Here is a 19661-nt window from a genome sequence, read left to right as displayed (position 1 = left end):
TTCTGTGAAGCCTAATTTATCAGATGTAGCACATCTACTTTGTTTAAATTAATATTTACATGGCATACCTTTTTCCTTCCTTTTACTTTCCACTTACCTACGTGGTTGAATTTAATGTAAGACTTTTGCAAATAGTTTATAGCCAGGTCATTGTCTCATTTACAGTCTGTCAAATTTCTGTTTTTGGTTGATGTATTAAGTACATTTACATTTAAGAAAAATATTTATGTTAACACACACATCTGTCAATTTATTTTGTGTGTATTTGCTTTTTTGGAAAGCTTTTACAAATTTTTTCACACTAAGTCACTCTTTTGTTTGTATATTTGCTTTTTCTAGTCATTGTTCCTATGTGTTTCCCTTTTCTTGGCTTCCTAATGGGTTATTTAAACATTTTTCAGGATTCAATCCTGATTTATGATTAATGTTTTGAGTGTATCTCTTTGGTTTATCTGGGTATTATAATATGCTTATCACTGTCTTGTGTTAAAAACATTTTACTACATGAGGGTGGTATGAAAATACCATTTCGATTTAGGTGCATTTTTCTTTTCCTCTATTTAAAATCATTATCGTGAGTATCAAATAGTGTTATAACTTTTGTTTCAATCATCAAATATAATTTATAAAACTGGCTAGATAAAGAGTGATATGTTGTATCATGTATTACCCATATTTCTTATCTTTATTTTTTTTCCTCTTTTCTGGTACTCCAAAATTCCTTTCATCATTTACTTTCTGTTTGAAGAACACTTGAAAAGGGCCCAATAATATCATAGACAGTTGTTTTTGAATAAACATAGAAATTGATGCTTCTGTTGAAGCTTGAAACGTCTATTTGTTTTATCTGAGTTCCTTCCTCACGAAAGGACCTTCAGGCCACTCAAAAAAAGTATCAAAGAACTGAAACTTACCAGTTCATGGCACCAGATGCCTCCTAGCCCTTTCCTAGTTCCCATTATCTTGCACACTGTTACATTTCTTCCCTGCTACATAAACCCCTAGTTTTAGCTGGTCATAGAGATAGATTTGAGATTGAATTCCCATCTCCTCAGCTGCAGTGGCCAATTAAAGCCTTCTTCCTTGGCAATACTTGTCGTCTCAGTGATTGGCTTTCTAGGAAGCAAGTCACACAACCTAGACAGAACCCCTGGTGTTTTGGTAACATTCTCCCTAGTCAATCTTCAAGGGTAGTTCTGCTAGTGATATATATATATAATATATCTATAATATAGATATATATAGTTTTCCTTTAATCTATGTGTGTTTAAATACATGTATTTGAATCACTTAATTTTTAAATAAATAAACTTTTTATTTTGGAATAATCTTAGGTTGACAGAAGCATTGCAAAGGGAATATGAGGAGAAGGTTTTATTTTCCCTTTATTCCTGAAGAATAATTTTACTGAATGTAAAATTTCCAGTTGAGAGTTATCTTCTCTCAGCACTTAAAAAATCCTGAAACATTTCCTTATTACCATCATGGTTTCAGATATGAAAATTTCACTAATTCAAATTGGTGTTCTCTATATGTAATATGTCTTCTCTTTCAACCACGTTCATGATTTTTTTTAATCTTCAGTTTTCATAAGTTTAATTAAGATATGTCTTGGTAAGTATTTCTTTGGGCTTAACCTATTTGGGAACACCTAGCTTTTTGGATCTATGGATTTAAGTCTGTCACAAAGTTGGAAAACTTTCAGCCATTATTTCTTTAATTACTCTCTATCTCCCTTACTTTTGGAACTTCAGTGATAGCGGTGTTAAACATTTTGCTATTAACCAGCGATGCCTGAAGCTCTTTGCTCTCCCTCTGTTGTTTGTTTAAATCTTAAGGTACTTAAAATCTTCGTATATTTTTACTACATAATCTGGATCATTAGCATATATTTTCAAGTATTTTGGAATTGCTGTGAATCTCTGTAAAGGGCTGTTGGTAAGTTAGCTGTTGTCATTCCTGCTGAAGTCAGTCTCTGCCCTTTATCTGTAAGGGTGAAATACATCAATCTTATTCATATTAATGCAGTAATAAACAAACAAAGGCATTACCTTTCATAAGCACACAAAGCTTTTGTGTTCATATCTTGTTATGAACTTTTCTCCCTAATAAATGTTAATAATTATATAAAGCCACTTTTTAATACAATATTCATGCATTTAAAATTTCTAGATGATATCCAAGAGTGTAATCAGATTAAGCTTACCATCTTAGATTTTTACATAATTGTTTGATTAGCAGAGGAAATAATTCCAAGAGAATCATTGTTTTCTCCACTGTTGTTATGTTTGGGCAGAACATGAAACAGAGATTTTAATCTATAAAACAGCAAGATTCTTGCTTAACTTTTGTTTTGGAAAATTAATCAAATTGCACACATTTCAATATGAAAGAAATGCTTATTCTCAAAAACAATTGTTCCACTCTCTGTGAAGTTTATATCATGAGTAGTGATGCCTTAAAACTTATTTGAATTTAACTTTGTTTATTAAGAATGACTAAATCAAGTGCCAAGCAACAGAAAAAAATAAAAATATAAAAAACTTAATTTTTAATGGCTTATTTTTTAACTGTTTAATTATTTATATAAATAATTTAAAAAGAGATTTTCAAGTATCTAATCTCTAAAAATAGATTGCAAGTATATATTTAAATATATAATACACTAACCCCTGATACATAGCATTGTTACCACAATGGTTTTACATGTAATAATGAGAATTCTCTTGTGCACATTTCAATTTACAATGAAATATATTCTAACTACTTAAAAGTTACAATTAAACATGTTAAGAAAATTGTCAGTTCATAAATGTTTTAATTTTAATAGTGGGTAGCTTATATTTTCCTAGAGTGAGAAAAAAAAACTTCTAAAAATATGTTAATGATGCAGTAAATGATAAACACAGAGATCAATCATTCTCATTTCTGAAATATTGAGAAAGTGTTTTTCTGTCTGATATGTGACTTCCAACATGTAATCCTGAGAATCAGAAATACTGTAGACCTCTGTAAACTAAATAGATAAATATGGAGACCATTATAGATCAACAGATAAATGTTAGGCTAAATGGTTTCATACAACTTTAGACAATCTTAGAGACAATGTGAGAAACCCTTTATGTTTTATGTTTCTGTCTACTATAGAAGACGATCAGATAGATGTATTGCTCTATACTGTGCTGATGTCTATTGCTGATTCTTATTATTGCAGTAATAAAAGTTATATATATTTTTAATTTGGTCCTATTGTTATGCCTTAAAACAAGAAAAATCCAAGATGTAGATCATTAACTCAACAATAATTTTTTCTCTACATCATGTAATATATATGCATGTGTTTTTGAACCACTTAATTTTTAAATAAACTTTTTATTTTGGAGTAATCTTAGATTGATAGAAAAATTGCAAAGATAGTACAGACAATTCTCACCAAGTTCTGGCCTTTCATCCAGGTTTCCTTAATGTTAATTATTTATGTATTCATGGTACATGTTTGAGACTAAGAAATTAATTTTAGAATATTAGTATACTAAACTACAGACTTTATTTATATTTCACCTTTTTTTCCCCCACTGATGTCTTTTTCTGCTTCAGGATTTGATACAAGATGCCATACTTCCTTTAACTGCCATGTCCCCTGTGGTTCATTACAGCTCCTCACTCTTTTATTGATTTTCATGACCTTGACTCTTTTGAAAAGTACTTTGCAGTATGTCACTCAATTTGAATTTTTCTAATATTTTCTCATTGTTAGGCTGGGCTTATGAGTTTTTGTGAAAAATTAACTCAAACATGATGTACCCACAGTTTCATATCGTATTAGCATTATATAATGTCAACGTGACATCACTTTTGATATTGACTTTGATATGTAACTAAGGTAGTTTGCAAACTTCTGCATTCTAAAGTTACTGTTTTTCCACTTTCACACTCTATTGTTTGGAAGAGAGCCATTAAGTTCATCAACAACAGAAGGATGAAACAACCCACAGATTGGGAGGAAATATTTGAAAACCATCCATCTAATAAGGGCCTTATATTCAAATTATATAGGGAACTCAACAACCCAACAGGAAGAAAACAAATAACCCAACCAAAAAAAAGTGTAGTTTATGTTTGGAGATGAGTACCCTTCCTTCTGCTAAGCCTTTGGTATGGAGTTTGTGTTAATCTAGTCAGCAGTTTGAATAAGTTTGACTTTGTGGTTGCGATGGTTACCAGAGCTGAAGTTTGTTGTTCCTAAGAGCAACATCTGTGTTGAACCCCTGTAGTGATACTTTATCTTTGTCTACTTGCTTAACTTTGGGTCTTCTCTTTGTGCTGCTTATCAGAGGCTCTCCTGGCTGGTCTCCTGCTATATTTCCCTGTCATTGTTTCTATTGGAGGCTTGTTAGCATGACGGTGAGGGTAGGGGAGGATAGGTACTCCCAGATATTCTGATTAAACTTCAGTCTTAGGCACATATTATGGACCTGTGCCTCACACGTGTGGCCTTCACAAGAGCCCCTGTCCTTTTTCCAAGGATGGAACATCTATATTTCCCCCTTTGTTCTCTTCTCCTAGCTGCTGTGGGTATCCACCAGTGTCCTTAGGCTACAGATTTGTATTAGTTTGATTTCATGCTGTTATGAAGAAATATACAAGACTGGCTAATTTTTAAAGAAAAAAGGTTTAATTGACTCACAGCTCTGCATGGCTAGGAGGCCTCATGATGCTTATAATCATGGCAGAAGGCACCTCTTCACAGGGCGGCAGGAGAGAGAATGAGAATGAGAGCTGAGTGAAAGGGGAAACCCATTTTAAAATCATCAGATTTTGTGAGAACTCACACACCGTCATGAGAACAGTATGGGGGAAACTGTTCCCATGATTCAATTATCTCCACCTGGTCCTGCCCTTGACATGCGGGAATTATTACAATTCAAAATCAGATTTGGGTGGGGACACAGAGCCAAACCATATCAGGATTAATTGACCTCTTCCCTGCAGATCATGCTCTTTGTTTTTGTTTTGACTTAGAAAACTTGAACATAAGTGTGAATGGAGTTTTGTTATGGCCTCAGTCTTCCTCTCCTACATGCAATAGGATTATATTGGCACCCTGTCCTGAAGATTAAGTCTGTTTTTCTGTAGTGGAGATGCAGCAGGGAGGAAAGGAGGCTTGATTATAATTAGGCAGTGGGAGCTGTTTCTCTCCACTCTTAGTGAGCATTCTCTAGATTCTCTCCAAAAATCCCTATGAGAGCCTGATGGGTTTCCTGGAGGATAGCCCTGCGCGAGGTGAGAACCCATCTATGTCTGCATTTACCAGGAGTCTGGTCTCAAACTAGCCTACACTTCACTTTTAACACTTCCTTAAACATTTCCAGTTTAATTTTTTTAGTTCTTTATGACATTCTATGGGATCTCTTCTGCCTGTTTCTCCTTGTTGACACTTGTCTCTCTTGAAACTTCTGGCTAGTTGTCTGCACTGTGACCTTAGATCTATGATGGGTTTATAAAAAGTTCTTCATTTGAAATTTACACACCTTTTCTCTTGTTAAAGGTATTGGACTAAAGCTATTTCCGGCTCTACATCACGGTGTGGAGATGAGAAGGCTCCAAAACTATCCAGCCTGGTAAAATATAAGTAACAAGGACTATAACTAGCTGTAGATACAGGAAATAAGAAATCACTAGCATTATTCTTGTAATATTTTGCCTGTGAAGTCATATATAAAATATTATTGGAATAAAAATATTAATTTTAATAACAAAGGTCCATATAAATGTTCTGGCAATTCAGAGAAAACCAAGACTAGTTCTACCTGGACTAAGTTATGATTTCACATGAAATTTAAGTATTTGACCATGGCTGAAGATAAATATTTTGCATAAACAAATCAATATGATTATTTTAGTATTTTCTCCTAGTTTATTGTAGCTCTTTATGATCTCTTATTCTAGTTACCCTTCTCTTATTGCCTGTTTTTGTACTTTCATAAAATCTTTATTTGATAAACTAATATGAACAGCGATGGGAGGGAAAAATAGGAGGCACATTTTGTAATTTTAATACAATCAGTAACAGAGTCACACTCTTACATTTATTTAATGTACATATGAATCAATAGTTGATGGAAATTTCTTTTTTGTTTGTTTGTTTATTTATTTATTTTTGAGACAGAGCCTTGCTCTGTCGTCCAGGCTGGAGTGCAGTGGCACAATCTTGGCTCACTGCAACCTCTGCCTCCTGGGTTCATGCCGGTCTCCTGCCTCAGCCTCCCAAGTAGCTGGGACTGCAGGCGACCGCCACCATGCCAGGCTAATTTTTTTGTATGTTTTTTTTTTTTAGTAGAGATGGAGTTTCACCATGTTAGCCAGGATGGTCTCGATCTCCTGATCTTGTGACCCACCCGGCTTGGCCTCCCAAAGTGCTGGGATTACAGGCGTGAGCCACCGCTCCTGGCCAATTTATTTTTTAATTGATGCATAATAGATGTACATAGTTTTGGGGTACATGTGATAATTGAATACAATTTTATAATTTGTAAAGATCAAATCAGTGTATTTGGGCTATCCATCACCTTAAATATTTGTCTTTTGTTTATGCTCGTTTACATCTGAATTCTTCTTTTCTAGCTATTTTGAAACATGTAATAGATTATGGTGAACCATAATCACCCTACTGATCTATTTAACACTAAATCTTATTTGTTCCATCAAACTGTATATTTGTACATATTGATAGATTTTATAACAGCCAATTGAAATTTTGTTTTAATCAAATAATAGCTTCCTTCTCAACATATATACATATATACTGACTTATAGAATAAAAATAAATGAATGAAATTTAATATTTTATTTGTGAAAACAATTTTATTTTTAAATTTTGTGATTCTTAACTCTACAGTAATAGCCACAGAATGTCTAGCCTGTATGCATATTACATTGAGCTAGCCATTCCATTTTCCTGAAGAACATGTTTGATTTCACTTCAAGATTTTTCTCCCAGAGTAAACAATGCATGTAAACTTTTATTCATGTATTTTATTGTAAAATATATATACTTTTCTTTTGCAAACTTTTCAGGAAATGAGGAAATATAAAACATAATAGAGATTATGAACAACCCTAGAATGCAATGACATATGTGTGGAGGACTGTCAGATTTCCTGTTCTTTACTTACATTGAACCTCTTGCTCCTCGATTCCAAGGACTAACCCTCTCTCTAAATTCTTTCTTTGAGATAACAATTCTGAAGACAGACTATAACTGACGAGCATCACTCTAATCATAGAGACAAAGAACTTTGCAATACCTGCTTGACTAAAGGCAACCACATTTGCAGGTGGTAATATGCCACTTTTATTTCTTTCTCCTCTAAAACCCTCATAATGTTCCATGTTTGGAAGTTCTTTCTGTTGAAACTACTCACCCAAATAGTACCCATTTCATTTCAATTTCTTGGGAAAAATTTGAAAGTTCAGTACAAAATAATATATAAGAATGTACTGTTTTCTAGCATTTATTATAGGTAGATATACAGAGAGATATACATAGAGACACTATATATTTATATGTGTGTATCTATCTGTACATGGATATATTACATATTTTAATAATTGTATAATATAAATTTTTGCAATCCATTTTTCTAATAACCCTACAACCTAAACATTATATATGTATATACACGTATGTATATAAGTATACATGCATATTTGTGTGTGTATCCATATTGTTAAATTTATAGTAATCATTAGCAATACATTGTTTGTACCAAAGCTTTTAAACTGAAAATTTAATTTTATATTCATCAACATTTGGACTGTGACTTTCATGATGAGGCATGGGGAGGTACAAGGCACTAATTATAAACAACATGTTAATACGCATGCTTCAATTTGCTTATTTTCTTTGAATACATTTAGGAACTCAGATTGTTAGGGTATTACGTGTATTCTCTTTTGAATATCTACTATATATTGCCAATATGTCCTTAAAAAGAATTGTGCCAATTAAGAATCAAATTTCAAAGAAGAGGAAGAAAAGAAGGGAATGTAGAAAACGAATAATCATGTCTTAATATTAATTTCTAGTAATTTACTAAATGGGTAATTGGAGGTTTAAAGACTAAGTGTGGGCAGAAAGGGGGGGCAAGATTCAATGAGCCATTATTGAAAGCAAAATACAAAATGAAAGAAAGATGATAGCAGTGCTTGTTGAATCATTTTGCCTGCTGTCATCCCACCACAATCTTAGATTATTTCTGGAAAAGCATTTTTTACTTTAGTGATTTCATTTTTGTGAACATCAGTTTGCTAAACTGCAACTCTGTGAACGCTCACTGTGAAGCTGAGAAGCAGAAGTGGTAAGTGGAGGTGGTGAGCTAAAAGACAAAAGTAGAAGGTATTTCAACCCACAGGATCACAGTGTTTTCAGGAAAAATCCACAAGAAACTATTGCATTGTAGCAAAAAGCTGTATTGATTGCAGAAAAATACTAAAGGCACAAATGTTATGATTACTAAACCAGGATTTGAAGGAAGGATAATGATATTACAAGAATCAGGTGAGTCGTTATGCAAAATTAGACATAGAAGCAACATATCTGTAAAAATCTGAATACATTATTTTGAGATGAAGTTATTTATACGCATGGCATATTTCTCTATAAATTCTAAAGCCCATGTGGGTTGTCTCTTGTAAAAACAAATGCTAGGCTTTTTGTATCACGGGGGGCCTATTCAGTTCACTCTCTTGGATCAGTTATTAATCATGTCGTTTTGTAAATGATAAGGATGGAGTATCTGTGAATGTGGATGTAATGTGCTTAAGCAACAAATTCCTGATATATGACATTCAATCTCATTCACAGAAATGAGTATCACAGAATTCAGTGGGAGGGCTTACCTCTGGGTTACCAACCAAGAAACTCCTTCCTCCTTCTCAGGGTTAGAGTGAGAAGTAATGTCACTTTATCAATTTCTCCAGGGCACCCTGGAGAAACAGAATTCTGCGTGGCTGCCCTGCGCCGAGTGTTGCTCTTCATATATGTGTGAATAATAGCAAATAACATCAAGAAAAAACAACATTCCCCTACGTAGAGCTAATGGTATTGTAATAAAAGTGTGACAGTTGAACAACTGCAGAAGGGAAATTGTGACTCGTTTGCAGTTGCTATTAAATAGTCACTAAATGATTCTGAACAGGACTATTTTGAGTTCTATGGCACAGAAGGGGGCTAAGAACAAATAGCAAATAAAGCTGCAATTCAAATTATAGAGCTTACAAGGTTGGATACCAAACAAATAGGAGTTGCTCCGGGTATCGGGGAGTCCTGAAGCATCTCCCGTGGTTAAACCACAGTCTGGGCCATACATTATGTTTCGGGTAACAATTTCTTTTTGTTTCCGGACTGCTGGCTGCCATCTGAACAATTTCTCTTAGGTTTTTGACTTAAATGGGTAGAGTGTGAGGAACTGATATGTAAAGATTGTAGGAATCAAAGAGTAGTCAGGAGGGGGAAATAGCTAGTATCCTCTTGTCACAATGTAACACATGAAATCCCTGCAGGTAACAGATAATATGCTAGGAAGTCCACAAAGTCAGAGCATGAAAGAGAAGACTTTTGGAGGCATTTGCAATTTTCAAAGATTTGAGCATTTTCTATTTTCCCTGACTGCAAAACTCAGGCAATCGAAAATTCTTTTTTGTGTGTAATAAATGGTTGCAAAACCCTGTACTTTTAAATTTCAGTGAATTTATCACTTTTAGTGTTATTTTAACTTCTAAAAGAAGAAGGCGACTGTTGGAGAAAGATGTATGTGTGTAGAAATACCACAGAACAGCGCTACTCTACTAGCTAGTGAATAGATATTTCCTCTCTTTCTATCTTCATATTTATTCGCTTAACATTATTACTACCAGCAGTAAAAATGAGGAAGTGAAAACAGCTTTATGTCAAAAATAGTTTAAGAAAAGGGATGAACAACACTTGAATGGTTCTACACAGCTCTCACCTTGGCCCTAATCATCAGAATTATTACTGGTAAGTCTACAACATCATGAGAGCCATCACTAATGTCACCAAATAGGAAGAAAAGCAAACTGAAGGGGGTCTCTTTTCAGATTTCAGCCTTACAAAGGAATAAAGCCATGTCAAAATTGAGGCTTCCTGCAAGATTAAACCAATAATCCCAATGATAAATAAAGTATTTTAAAAAAATCAAACCCAGCAATATACAAAAATTAGGAAATCAGGACTCATTTAGTTTACTACTGATTGACTTAATGTTGGAACACTGATTAAAATAATTCACTTCATAGTTTGATAAATGGAAGTCAAATTATCCCAATAGACACAGAAAAAGTATAATAAATTTTATATGCACTTATGATAAAAATTAATAGCAAAATTTTGACAGATGGGAATGTCTTTAATCTGATAACAACCATCTTCAAAAACCTACGGGAAACACATTTAATAGTAAAATGTTGAAAGCATTAACTTTAATATAAGAAACAGGAAAAATATGTGCCACATTATCACTTCTTTTCTGCATTTTAATATAGTCCCAGTGAGGCTGAAAATAAGAAAAGTAATAAAACATATGATAATTGGAAAAGAAGAATAGTCATAACTGATAAAATGATTGGGTACATAGAACATCTCAAATTGAACTTTAATACCTGAGCAACTTACTGGTAGAAAATGTGATTATATGAAGTTAAAATTTGCAACCAGAAATGACCTGGGCATAAGTCTATTTAAATATGTATAAAAGTTTAAAGCTTTAAAAATATATTAGAAATATGTTTTGATGCCAGTTGTCACCAAATATTGTATAAATTCAACAGATTAAAAAAAACATTTTTTACAGAACAGCTGATTTTAAAACATATATGCAAATGGGTAGCCAGGACAGACTTTTAAAAAATGAGAAAACTATTTTTATCAGATATCAAGATTAATAAACCTAAGGTATTTAAGAATATGTGCTCTCAGAACAAAGACAGCAAGAACAAATTGATATGTGAGACAAACTGCAGATTTCAGAAGCTTCATATTCTCATGTACATGTCTGTCATTGGCTAGGTAGAGGAAAATGAAAGTTTATTCATAAATGCTTCTGGGAGAATAGGTTATTAGGTGAAAATAACAACATAAAATATCACATTACACTTAATACAAAATCAATTCCCAGTGAATTAAAGATGTAAATGAAGGCCAGGCACGGTGGCTCACGCCTATAATCCCAGCACTTTGGGAGGCCAAGGCGGGCAGATCACCTGAGGTCAGGAGTTCGAGACCAGCCTGGCCAACTGGTGAAACCCTGTCTCTACTAAAAATACGAGCATTAGCTAGGCATGGTGGTGCACGCCTGAGATCATGGTGCTGCACTCCAGCCTGGGCAACAGAGTAAGACTCCATTTCAAAAAAATAGAAAAAGAAAAAAGATGTAAATGAGAAAGACAAAGCCATATCATTTGTCACAACATATATAAGACAATGTCTTTTTTGTTACCTTCCTTGTCTCCCTGAAATCTGCCCCAATCTAACTCTAGTTAGAGCACTCTGGGGATTAATGTTAGACCTCTTCCCTGTCTGCATGCACTTCCTTGCTTATTGCACCCAGTGTCAATGATTTGAACTAACATTTCTATGCAGACAACTCTGAAATACATATTTCCAGTCCTGAAGTCTCCCCTGAACTGCAAACTGCTTAGCGACATCTTCACTCCATGAAGAATGGAGAATGGCCATTAATATGTCTACAAACCAACTCTTGATCTCTATCCCCTCTCCAAAATTTGGTCCACCCAAGTTTGCCATTCTCAGTGGTTGCAAATTTACCCCGTCGGTTCAGTTTCTCAGACCAAGACTTTGTAACCACCTTTGACTCCTCTCTCACACACCACGTCCAATTCCAGGTGCATGGCATCACCACTGCACAGAGTTTGGTCCATTTGACGGAACTTCCATGTTCAGTCTCAATCAAAAGATGACCATCCTCTGGCCAGATGGTGGCCCCAACCCAGTGGGCTCCTCTGCTTGTTGTTTTGCAGAGCTGTCAGAAAATCATGCCTTATAATTGGAAGGCACATATCTCAGTCTTGGACCCCAGCTAACCTAATAATTCCCTGTGGGTTGCTTGGTTCATTTGTTCATGGAGCTTCTGGGTTTTGGACTTGCAATCAGCATGCATGGAGGTTTCAGATACCTGTAATTCCATCAGCCTCGCTGGTTGTGAAGATTTCAGAGGCAGTGCCTAGACCACGGCTTATTGAATGGCTTCCAAGGCCTGCTTCTGCAAAGGGCCCCATTCCTCGTGGATGACTTTGTTGGTCACCTAGACTAAGGAGGCCAACTGTTGTCTCCAGTACCCAAAGAAACATATCAGTTGTTGGATAACCTTGGTTAGTGAGTGCTATCAAGGCCAACAACATCTGCTTGGCTTTATGTGGAATATTTCTTTTGCTTCCCCACCAAGTGGCCTTTGCATTCAGCCTGCAATAGTCTAATGTCAGTCTCTAGGCCCCAAAGGCCTGTTGCACTAGCCAAACAGTTGTTCCATTGTGTCAGGGTTACTTATAACATTTCTGCTTGTAGCAAGTCCTGAACTGACTGACTAATGTACTTTTTCACTTAGTGTACGGTATGGATTTTGTTGAATAACCCATTGGGTCTTGCATAGCTTGGGAGGCAGGTAGGAGTGGGTTTGCATCAGTGTTATGGATCGAATTCTTAGTTGTGAGGAGGCATCTCCCTCGGGTGGCAGTGGTGTTCTGCGTAACAGCAGCCAACATGCCAATGTCTATACTGCACTCCGTGGTGCAAACCATGGTCCCCAGCACCTGAAATGGCCAACAGGGTTCACCTTCAAGCATATAAGCACCATGGGCACTGTGTTTGTCCCCAAACCTGCCAATGTCATCAGCTTAATTTTTCTCCTAAGGGGACCTGGAAATAGTGTCATGTGGGCTCCAGTATCTAACTCCAGAAAATCTGAATTCCTTTCTTTTACCCTTTAATTTTAACCATCAGTCCCCAGTGAAGACTCAGAGGATGGGGTCCCATTCTTACCCCTAACATTCCACCTGAGACATTTAGAGTTGCAACGTCTCTTTATCAAGCACACAAATGAAACCACATAGGACTTGTGTAGCCTTTCTCCATATCCGTCCTGTTGATAGTGCATCTCCCTTTCTAAGGAGGCCTAAAGCGCACATCTGGGCACCTCCTTCTGAGGTTTCCAGCCTTAGGAACGAGCAATCACATAGGAGCCCAAAAACCAGGAAACTATGCACTGCATCCCCTATTTCCACGTTCTTTTCTCTCTGCAGGACACATAGGAGGTAAGGGGAAACTTACAATGTCCTATGTGTAATTTCTTCTTCCTCATAAAATATCCCCAGGCGGACATTTTTACCCTTGGCCAGGTACTTGGGAGGCAGGTTTTGCCCCCACCCCACCCCTGCTACTGCACCAGTAAGTCATAGTTCTGTCAGGCTAGACCACGCTCACTGTACCAGTTTTGTGAAGCAGTGTCATCATGAATTGGTTACCTGCTTTTCTGAGTCTAGTGAGACTGAACGCCCACACGCAGCCAGTTTATTACTGACAGATAGGCAGCAAGGGACACCAGAAGCCTTGCACGCATTGCAAGCAGGTCCTCCAAGACTCAGGAAAGACTCCTGGGGCAGACGGAGTCTCAGTGGGGAATCTTCCATTTGCACTGCAGCTGAGGAGCCTCAGGAAGCAGCCCAACGGGGTTTTACATCCTGAGTGCCACATGGGGCACTGGACTAAAGCATTGAAAGATTTTTTGTTTTTGGAAGGGGAGGCTGGGGTCTGGAACAGAGTCTGGGATATCCTGCCCATTCCCTCACTATCTGAGGACGTTGCATTCCCAGCATGTTCTACAGTTATTCTTGAGATCTGAAAGCAAGAAAGAAGGGGAAACTGGGGCAGTCCCAGAGAATTGTTCCACAGCAGGAAACCTCTTCCTTCAAATACATACAAATTATTACCATTTCTCATGATTGCTACTACTACCACCGATATGGCTTGGCTGTATCCCCACCCAAATCTCACCTGGAATTGTCATAATCCCCACATGTCAAGGCTGGGGCCAGGTGGAGATAACTGAAACATCAGGGCGGTTCCCCCATACTGTTCTCACGGTAGTGACGTCTCACGAGATCTGATGGTTCCCCCGCACAAACTCTCTTGCCTGCTGCTGTGTAAGATGTGCCTTGCTTCCCCTTCACCTTCCACCATGATTGTGAGGGCTCCCCAGCCATGTGGAACTGTGAGTCCATTACATCTCTTTCCTTTATAGATTACTCAGTCTCAGGTATGTCTTTATCAGCAGCGCGAGAACAGATTCATACAACCACCTTCAAACAAACCACCATCTGTCCTTTGGATCGTCACAGTCACTCCCTGACTGGGCTTTTTGTTTCCTCTCTGGCCCTCTAGAGTTTCCTCAACATAGCAACCGGAATAGAAAAAGAAAAGTCAGATTACAACATTCCTCTGCTCCAAACTTCATAAGAATCTCCATTCTGTGACAATAAAAAACAAAGCTGCTGCAATGCCTTGACCTGTCTAGTGAGATTTGGCCCCTCTGCTGCCTCTTGGACCTCATCACCTACATCTCTTCCCATTACCCATTGAGTTCCATCCATGCTGACCTCCTCACATATGTTGAATATGCTGAGAACACAGTTATTCTTGAGGTTTCCACCGGGCATTTCTCCTATGTGATAAACTGTCTCCAAAGACTGTCTCATGGATCACTCCTGTAATCACTTCCACGAAGCAACACCTCAAGGAGGCTGATCCTGAGTAGCTACAAAAAAACTGCAAGCAACATCACCTCCCCCAACTTCCTCAGGCTTTTTTCCTTGTCTGCTTTCCTACTTAGCACCACGTAATATTTATTATTATTATGTATTATCTCTCCCTGCTCCACAGCATGGGAATTAAGTTTATTAGGGCACTGATGGTTTGTCTGTGCAATTTCCTGATATCTATCTAGTAGACTTAAAACAATGCCTGGCACACAGTAGAGACTCAATAAATGTCTGTCATATTGACGTATTTTCAAAGATCATCTGTAAATAAAAAAAATACAAATCTGAAAATGAGTAAAATAAGTTAGCTCTAATGTCACAAAATTAGAAATTGCTATATGAATCTATAGACAATTTAATGAGGAGTCTAGGAAGTTGTATTTTAAAATGACGATGATGAGATGACACTTCATGCTAACCAGATTGTCAAAGACAAAAAGTATTACAAATGTTATGCCAGGACTAAGACACATATATTTTATATACTGTCATATATGTTGATGATATTTCATAAATTATAATTTTAGATCCAGAAAAAATGGGCTTCAATTATTCATATAATTTAATAAAGTGCTTTTGTGTATTTCTGGAATTTTACTGCCAATTGTGTGGCCATCAGATCAAATGTAATTGTATCAAGGGTCTATGTGGAGAAGTACTATGGACAGAGGAAAATGAAAATAAATTTAATTTGGTATAGTAATATAAATGCTAAAAAATTCTCAGTGGTGAAAATAATTATTAAATATGAATAGGTTTACACAAACAGTAAACATATAAACTAATCCAAAACTCTAACCCAGAGAAGAATAGCTAATTCATTCACTAATGGGGTTTTTATAAAGAGAAAGCATGGTAACAAAATGAATCAGTGTTTTATTCTTTGTTGAGAGGTCAAGTTGTTAGCAGAAAGTGCAACCTTCCATTATTTGACTTAATTCAAATGCAAACACATTTTACTGTTTTTCATAAAAAGTCATGCTTTGCATTTTTAAGCCTGTGTGTATTTATTCTTGATTTCTTGTCTGTTTTGACTTCAATTAGAACCACCTGCATGTTTAACATAAAAACAATTGAGGTTAAATATATTAGTTTAGCCTAGTATAATTTAAAAAAAATAGAGAACGTGTAAATCAACTAAGTGTTATTGCTTCCCCACTCTTCTGAGTCAGAGTTTTGAAATCTTAGCTTCACACAGATAATGAATATTTACTTTTTAAACTAGATTGGCCAAGACCCCATTCCACATCTGCTAATATGCCCCATGACTGAACTCCTTCCCCAAGGCCTGGGAACATTTTGATAGTGTTTCATTGTTGTCTCCTCTGCTGTGTCGCAGACATTTGTAGTTCTGCTTCCTCATTTAGCTTTCTCTCTCAACTCCAAATGTACCCCCTTAAAATGGTTAGTATCAGCTTCAAGTTCACAGATTTTTTTCTTAAATAATTTGTTCATAGCAACCTATGTGACATAAGATAAATGTTCTGATTGGCAACATGTAGATTCCACAAAATGACATTTTTTTGGTATAGAAATGTACACCATAGAATTAAGAGTAACTGCTGGATATTTATTATTTACTTATCCATTTATACCTACTTTTTCCAGAGGTGATTTAAGATGGCTTTTGTACATATACACAAAAGGAGGAAATGATACTCTTTCCATAAAGTGAGATCCTATCATTCAGCCTCAATTCTGTGCCTCAGAATATTACCCCAGTAGGGCCAAGTCTCACAGTGTAGACATCAAGCATACTGCCTGTATTTGTCTGTTCTCATGCTGCTATAAAGAAGTAGGCAGGACTGGGTAATTTATAAAGGAAAGAAGTTTAATTGACTCACAGTTCTACAGGGCTAAGGAGGCCTCAGGAAACGTACAGTCATAGCAGAAGGGAAAGCAAACATGTCCTTCTTCACATGGCAGCAGGAGAGATTAGAATGAGAGCCAAGCAAAGAGGGAAGCCCCTTATAAAACCATCAGATGTGAGAACTCACTATCACAAGAATAGCATGGGAGAAACTGCTCCCATGGTTCAATGACCTCCCACCGGGTACCTCCCACCACACATGGGGATTATAGGAACTACAATTCAAGATGAGATTTGGGTGGGGACATAGCCGAACCATATCATTGCCCTTTCAACCTGTACTCTGATGTTTTCAAGAGTCTTTGGTTGCCCAGTGTATATCCTCTAAGTTAAAAGGCTTTCATAGCAATGACCTAGTAAACACATTTTTGATAATCTTATTCAAGATAAATTTTACACTGGCTAGCTTCTCAAACTATTACAACAAGAAAAGGACACCAGAAGAGTCATATAAAAAAGGAATCTTTTTCTGAGCTTACCAGAAATAGAGTTGACACTTGAACAATGCAGGGTGCCTACCCCCTTTGCAAAGTTGAAAATTAACATATGACTTTTGACTTTCCCCAAAATTAAGTCGCAATAGCCTACTGCTGACTGGAAGCCTTAAGAATGGCATAAAGAGTCAATTAACACATATTGTGTATGTTATATATATTATACACTGTGTGTTTACAGTAAAGTAAGCTAGAGAAAAGAAAATGTTATTAAGAAAATCATAACAAAGAGAAAATATATTTACTAGTCAGTAAGTAGAAGTGGATCATCGTGAAGGTCTTCATCCTCATCATCTTCACGCTGAGTAGGCTGAGGAGGAGAAGGAAGAGGAAGAGGAGGGGTTGGTCTTGCTGTCTCAGATATGACAGATGAAGAAGTGGAGGAGGAGGAAGGGGAGACAGCAGAGGCAGGCACACTCTGTGTAACTTTTATCAGAAAAAATTCATGTAGAAGTGACCTGTGCAGTTTAAACCCATGTTGCTCAAGGGTGAACTGCGTATATATGTATATGTGTGTGTGTGTGTGTGTGTATGTATATGAATATTACCAGAAGGCTAATGTAAAAGTGATAGCAAAAGATTTCATATATGCTTTTCCATACTTCCTGCCACAAAAACGGGCATTTACATTCATTAAGTTCTTAGTATGGCTATCCTAGAGTCATTAATAACTATCTCGTCATATGATCTGTCAGTCTTTTTCCTTCTGACTCAAGACATAGTAATAGAAAGATAGAAAGGTATTTCCTGAAACCAGTGGTTTCATATGTTGGATTTCATAGGTGTGAAAATACTCAACTCTTAACATATGTTTTAAGAATAAGGACCTGGAGGAAATAACACATTAGAGTCATAGAACTGATGGCTGAGTACAGTCGCTCACATCTGTAATCTTAGAGTTTTAGGAGGCTGAGGCTGGAAGATTGCTTGAGGCTGGAAATTTGAGCTCAGCCTGGGTGACACAGTGAGACTCCATCTCTACAAAAACAAAAAACAAAAAAAAACAACTTTTTTTAATCAACTGGGTGTTGTGGTGTACACCTACACCCAGCCACTCAGGAAGCTGAGGAGGGAAGATCGCTTGAGCCCAGGAGTTTGAGGCTGCAGTGAGTTTTGATCATGCCACTGCACTCTAGCCTGGGTGACAGAGCAAGATGCTGTCTCAAGAAAAGATGAAGGTGCCAATGGCAGGATGGAGTATGAAAACTTCTTAAAAAGTTCAAGTGACCCCAGAAAATGGTTTCTGCTCAACTCTCTAGTTGTCCTTCCTGTTATGCTAATTTCTTTTAGAAATTAGCACATATATTCCTGCTTCAGAGCCCTTAAGTATGTCCTATGTCATCCTCTCTGCTTGCAACATTCTCTTTCACCTTCCTCTTCACCTAACTTATCTTTTTTTTTTTTTTTTTTGAGGCGGAGTCTCGCTCTGTCGCCCGGACTGGAGTGCAGTGGCCGGATCTCAGCTCACTGCAAGCTCCGCCTTCCGGGTTTATGCCATTCTCCTGCCTCAGCCTCCCAAGTAGCTGGGACCACAGGAGCCCGCCACCTCGCCTGGCTAGTTTTTGTATTTTTAGTAGAGACGGGGTTTCACCGTGTTAGCCAGGATGGTCTCGATCTCCTGACCTCGTGATCCACCCGTCTCGGCCTCCCAAAGTGCTGGGATTACAGGCTTGAGCCACCGCGCCCGGCCTAACTTTTCATTTTTATACTTTAAGATCTAGCATAAAACTGGAAGTAAATTGTTGCCAAACTTGTAGTCACAACACACAGTTTCGCATGCACACGCACACCTGCTCACTTCTACGGTTCTGAGTTTGCCTCATCACTGCAGCTTTTATGGGTGATATGTCACTGTCAAACTCAACTAGACATTTTAAATATTGGGGACGCACACCTTCTCCTCTTTAAAATGCTTTCTCACTCAGGAGAGAATACGACATAGAAAATAAAATATTTGTTACTGCAACCCCACCCTGTCTGGTGCCTACGAAAACAGGATAGAGAGCCTAGGGTATTGCCTGCCATGTGTGCAAAGCCATTGACTCCAGGATCACTACTAGAGGAGGCAGTTTTCAGGGAACAGTGTCATGTTCCCTGAGAAGGAGGTGTTTGCCTCCTTCAGCACCGTCTGGGCCCTATTAACCCCTACACTTGCACCCCAAGTGCTCTGTTTGCTGCAACAGTACAAATATAGTGGTTTTTTTCCCAGTGTACTCTCTCAGGGAAAGGATGCATTCCTTCACACACAGAGTCCTCCTTGTGCCACAACTAAAGCAAACACAGGGAAGATTTAATCCCTCCATCTCCAGGGCCCAATCCTGAATCAATCTCAAACATTCTGGGATCTGTGAAGTGTTAGATACTTTAGTTTTCAGAAATATGACAAGCTGGACATACTGCATGGTCTAGCAACTATAATACAACTAGGTTCCGGAAAATTAAAGCAA

Source organism: Colobus angolensis, unplaced genomic scaffold, assembly GCF_000951035.1.
Source record: "Colobus angolensis palliatus isolate OR3802 unplaced genomic scaffold, Cang.pa_1.0 Scaffold40, whole genome shotgun sequence".
NCBI classification, from domain to species: domain Eukaryota; kingdom Metazoa; phylum Chordata; class Mammalia; order Primates; family Cercopithecidae; genus Colobus; species Colobus angolensis.
Note: the sequence above shows the minus strand (reverse complement) of the source record.